Below are 6,214 nucleotides of genomic sequence, written 5' to 3'. Positions count from 1 at the left end.
TATTTTAATATATTTTATATATAAAATATGTTTGTTGAATTCATATATATTTATATATATAAATACATGTTTTATATATGAAAAAGTACCATATTAGTAAACTATCCCTTTCTGGGGATGGGGTTAGCTGCAAACTCTTAACTGTTGGAACAAGTGAAAATACTGAGGATGGGATCTCTTCTCTCCTTCTGAATGATTTTCTTGCTACTTACGTCTTTCTCCATACCTTCTTCATCTCTGTATTAGAAGTTTACTCCCACACTTCCTAATTTTCTACCCCTTCACATCTTTTCACATAGTTATACCCCCAGTCCTATGTCCAATTGAATCACTACGGTTGACCCCAAAGACATTTTCAACCTTGATTTGTCAGTCATCAATGTTTCAGCAATGTTCTTGTTAATTTTTCTATATTTAATAACTGTTTCCAACATTTTATATTTTACATGTTTTATCTAGATCCTTAAGCTCTTATGTGTACCCTAAATCTCTTCAGTTTTTAAGGAGACAAATATATGTTCTCATCTATCCTGTCTTTGAAAGGACTTAGTAATGTAGGAGAGCACATATAGTTTCCCAAACATGTTACAATTTTTAATCTTACATCAGAAGGTGGGATAGGTTTCACCCTTTTGTGTACTTTAGGACACTCCAATCTTAGTTTGGGCACAATGTACAAAGCAGTACAAGCACGAGCCACCTTTAAATTGAACCAAAGTTGTCTAGTGCTGGGCAGCCTGTATGCTGGCTGTTCATGGCTCTGCCTCTTTCCTGTGGTGCTCCAGTCTCTCCTGTACTGAAATACAATGAAAAACAATTTGCCAAACAGCACACTCAACAGAGTCTAGGAAAACTTCCTTGAGGTTTAAAATAACCTCTTATTAACTTGCCTGGCCAACTTAAGATCAATAATAATAATCAGTCACAAGAGTAAAGAATAAATGTGTTTTATTTAAAGTTCTAAAATAAAATTATTCTTAAAACTGCTTTCCTCAGTCATTATATTTCTTTACCTGCTTCTCAATATGACCTAAAATTAAAAGTATATTTTAAAGATAATTCTTCTGGATACATCTACTCTTGGAAGAAGCTTTCTGCCACAGAAGAAACAATAACGTTGATTCTCGGGCACAAGAGGTTATTAGACTAAGAACATCTGGTGCATTTTGTAAAATGTCAGAAGATTCTGAACTGATCTTTCATTGTACAGTTATATTAAGAATGATTAGGCCAACTTATTGAATCATTAAAATTCAGTCCATTTTTCAACAAAAACAAATATTAAATTTGCTTTTCTATTATCATTATTATGCTCTATTAGGAAAAAAATGTGTTTATTTCAAGGTAAAATAATTTTGCTCAGGGAAGATTTTCTGTAATCAAAAGTAACCAACCTTTAGCATTTATATAGTTTAGACACATCATCACAACAGTTTTAATATGAGAAAAAGGTTATTTTGTACCAAGTTACTTTAAATAAGTTTATGCCACAAGGCAATGAATACATTGTTGGCACAATCTTTTAAGAAAGCAGGGTAAAAGTGAGATGTATAGCAGCACATGGAGAAAACATAATTTAGAAACAATAGATTCTAGAACAACTTATTGATCCTAGATTTAGTTCACACTATTAAGAGAAAGTTATACTCACTAAGAAAAGTCATAAAATTTTCCTTTATGATGAGATCATTTAATTTACAGTGTGGAGATTTTTAGAACATTTTATTTTACTCTAACCGAAGCTGTTGAGAACCAAAACTTATCACTTCACAAACTGCTCAATAAATAAAACAAAAAAAGGTGATGATATTGATAGATGGAAATATAACGTAAGGCAGAAGGGCTTTTTGTGAGATGGTCTGACTTTGTCTTTCTCACTCAAATACTTATTCCTTCCATGGATATGAAGGGATATAGACTGTGTTTGTTCTCTCACTGCTATAAAGAAATACATGAGATTTATGAAGAAAGAATATTTACAAAGAAAGGTAATTTATAAAGAAAGGGTATTTAATTGGCTCAAGGTTCTGCAGGCTGTACAGAAGGCATAGCAGCATTTGCTTCTGAGGAGGCCTCAGGGAGCTTTTACTCATGGTGGAAGGCAAAGCGGGGCAGGCGCTCTCACGCATGGACAGGAATGCCACAGAGGGTGTGGGGGAGGTGCACACACTTTTTTTTTTTTTTTATATTACTTTAAGTTCTTAGTGGTACATGTGCATAACCAGGTTGGCCAGTTTGTTACATATGTATACTTACGCCATGTTGGGTGTGCCTGCACCCATCAACTCGTCAGCAGCGCCCACTAATTCATCATTTATATCATGTATAACTCCCCACTGCAATCCCTCCCTCCTCCCCCCTCCCATATGATAGGCCCCAGTGGTTGTTGATGGCTTCCCCTTCCGAGCTCCAAGTGATCTCATTGTTCAGTTTCCCACCTGATGGGAGTGAGAACATGCGGTGTTTTGCGTTTTCTGTCTTGTGATAGTTTGCCTAAGAATGAAACCGGGTTTCCAGCCTGCATCCATGCGTCCCTCAAAGGACACAAACTCAATCCTTTTTTAGGCTGCATAGTATTCCATGCGTGTTATATGTGGCCACATTTGTCTTACTTCCAGTCTGTCACATGGACATTTGGAGTTGATTCCAAGTCGTTATTTGCTATTGTGAATAGTGCCGCAATAAACATACGTGTGCATGTGTCTTTGTAGTGCCACACACTTTTAAACAGCCAGATCTCATGAGACCTCACTCACTATAGAGTACCAAAAGGGGACGGCACTAAACTATTCGTGAAAACTCTGCCCCCATGATCCAATCACCTTCCACCAGGCACCACACCCAACGCTGGGGATTAGAATTCGGCATGAGATTTGGTGGGGGCACAGATTCAAACCATGACAGATTGTTACAAAAAATCACCAGAATAATAAAAATAGAGGAGACAAGCACCACAATGAGCTGTAAGAGTGGATATAAACCAACCCATTGAATTACACTGAAGCACATTAGTAGGAAAGTAATTTTCTGCCTTGGTATAAAAAATAGACTAAATGCAAACAAATACGAATTTATATATTGTATATACATATACTATGTAAATACATATTATATATTTATAAGCTCGAGTAGGGAAATAGTATGAGATTCAATGAGAATGCTGAAAAGCGGATACAGATTCAGACTTGAGGAAAGCTTGAACAGAAGTATATGATGCCCCTTCTTTCCACCTCTGCAGCAACAACAAACACAATGTGAACATAAAAATTCTTGCTCACTATTGGAAAGGAGGGAAAAGTGATAGTGAGATGTTCCTACCTTTGAGGAAAGACAGGACTGATACTTTACTTCTGAAGAGACAGAGTGGTCTTTCAGGAAGTAACAAAATCTTGAATTCCATGAGTCCTATGAAGTTTGAAATGGAGAGAGGACGCTGAGTTATCTGGAGAAAGTGCCACTTGGACCCAGTCGACAGAGGAATGTGAGTGGTGAGTATGGAACTGAAAGAATGTTCCCAGTGGAAATGTGCTGTCCCACAAAATCAGTGCTCAGAGGGACACTGATAGCAATGTACACCAACATTAAAAAGAAAGATTTCAAATAAACAATCTAATTATACATTTCAAGGAACTAGAAAATCAAAAACAAACCAAAGCCAAAATTAGCAGAAGAAAAAATAAAGATCAGAGCAGAACTAAACAAAACAGAGACTAAAAAAAAAAGAATAAACAAAATGAAAAGTTTGTTCTATGAAAAGATAAACAAATTTGATAAATCATTAACTAGACTAATCAAGAAAAGGTGAAAAGATCTAAATAAAATAGAAATGAAAAAAGATTTTAAATAATACCACAGAAATAGGAAAGATCATCAGAGACTGTTATGAACAACTATACACTAACAAACTGGAATACCTAGAGGAAATGGGTAAGTTCCTGGAAATATACAACCTATCAAGAGTGAATCAAGAAGAATTAGAAAACCTGAACAGACTAATAAGGAGTAGTGACATTTAATCAGTAATTTAAAACAAAATTCATGACAAAGAAAACAGAATTGAATGGATTCACTACTGAATTCTACCAAGTCTATAAAGAAATACTAATCCTCCTCAAACTATATTTAAAAAACTACAGGCCTGTAGTTTTCTTTTGTTGTTGTGTCCTTGTCTGGTTGTGATATCAGGGTAATGCTAACCTTGTAGAATGAGTTTGAAGAAGTTTCTCCACTTCGATGTTTTAAATATGATGAATATAGATGCAAAAGCCTTCAACAAAATACTAGCAAACAAAATCCAAGATCACATCAAAAAGATAATACACCATAATTAAGTGAGATTTATCTCAAAGGTGCAAGGACAGTTTAACACACATAAATTCATAAATGCTAGGAATCACAACAATAGAATAAAGGGCAAAAACCATATGATCATTTCAATAGATTCAGAAAAAGCATTTGACAAAATTCAACATCCCCGCGTAATAAGAACTCTCAACAAACTAGGTATAGAAGGACCATACCTTAAAATAACAAAGGCTATAAATGACAAATCCCACAGCTAACATCATACTTAATGAGAAAAGGTTGAAAGTCTTTCCTGCAAAAACTAGAGCAAGGCAAGGATGCCCACTTTTACTCCTATTCAACGCAGTACCAGAAGTCCTAACCAGAGCAATCAAGCAAGAAAATAAATAAAAGGCATATAAATTGTAAAAGAGAAAGTCGAATTGTCCCTTTTTGCAGACAATATGATTTACATCTAGCAAAACAAAAAGACTCCACCAGAAAACTCTTAGAACTGATAAATTAAGTAAAGTTTTAGGATACAAAATTATCATACAAAATCTGTAGCATTTCTACATACCAAAACAAACTAGCCAAAAAAGAAATAAAGAAGGCAATCTCATTTACAGTAACTACAAAAGAAAACCCTAAGAATAATTTTAACCAAGGAGATGAAAGATCTCTGCAAGGAATATTACAAAACACTGCTGAAAACATTGAAGAAGACACAAACCAATGGAAAGGCATCCTATGATCACAGATTGGAGGAATTAATGTTGTTGAAATGACCGTACTGCCCAAGCAATCTGCAGATTCATTGCAATTCCTTTCAAACTACAAATAATCATTCTTCATAGAAGTAGAAAAAACAATTCTAAAATTCATAAACAAAAAAAAGAGCTCAAATAGGCCAAAGTGAGACTAAGCAAAAGAACAAAGATAGAGGCATCACATTACCTAAGTTAAGAATAGATTACAAGCCAATAGTAGCCAAAATAGCATGATACTGGTATAAAAATAGACACACAGATCAATGAAACAGAATAAAGAACCCAGAAGTAATGTCACATGCCTACAACCAACTGATCTTTGACAAAGGCAGCAAAAATATACACTGGGAAAAAAACACCCTATTGAATGAATGATGCTGGGATAATTGGAGAGCCATATGCAAAACAATGCAAATGGACCCCTATATCTCACCATATATAAAACTTAAGGTAAATTAAGTCAAGGTCATCTATAGGTCTATAAAAATCCTAGAGGAAATCCTAGGAAAATTCTACTGGACATTGGTCTAGGCAAATAATTTATGACTAAGTCTGCAAAAGGAAATGTAAAGAAAAAAAAAAATAGGCAAATGGGACTTAAGAAAACTAATAGATGCCTGAACTGCAAAGGAAATAATAAACAGAGTTAAAAAATAAAAATAAATAAATAAAAAAGAAATACGCAAATGGGACTTAAGGAAACTAATAGATGCCTGAACTGCAAAGGGAATAATGAACAGACTAAACAGACAACCAACAGAATGGGAGAAAATTTGTGAAAACAATTCATCTAAGAAAGGTTAGATTCAGAATCTAAAGGAACTTAAACAATTCAACAAGAAGAAAAGCAAATAACTCTATTGAAAAGTGTGCAAAGAATATAAAGAAACAGTTTTCAAAAGAAGACATACAAGAAGACAACAAAAATATGAAAAAATCCTAAACATGAGTAATCATCACGGAAGTGCAAATTAAAACTATAATGAGATACCATCTTATACAGATTAGAATGGCTATCATTTAAAAGTCAAAAACCATCAGATCTCGGTGAGGATGTGGAAAAAGGAAATGCTTATTCACTGATGGGAATGTTAATTACTATAACTTCTATGGAAAACAGTATGGAAAAGTCTCAAAGAACTAAAAAAAAAAAAAAAAAA

Source organism: Rhinopithecus bieti, unplaced genomic scaffold, assembly GCF_001698545.2.
Source record: "Rhinopithecus bieti isolate Rb0 unplaced genomic scaffold, ASM169854v2 scaffold_4919, whole genome shotgun sequence".
NCBI classification, from domain to species: domain Eukaryota; kingdom Metazoa; phylum Chordata; class Mammalia; order Primates; family Cercopithecidae; genus Rhinopithecus; species Rhinopithecus bieti.
The sequence above is the reverse complement of the archived record's forward strand: the minus strand, read 5'-3'. Positions refer to the sequence as shown.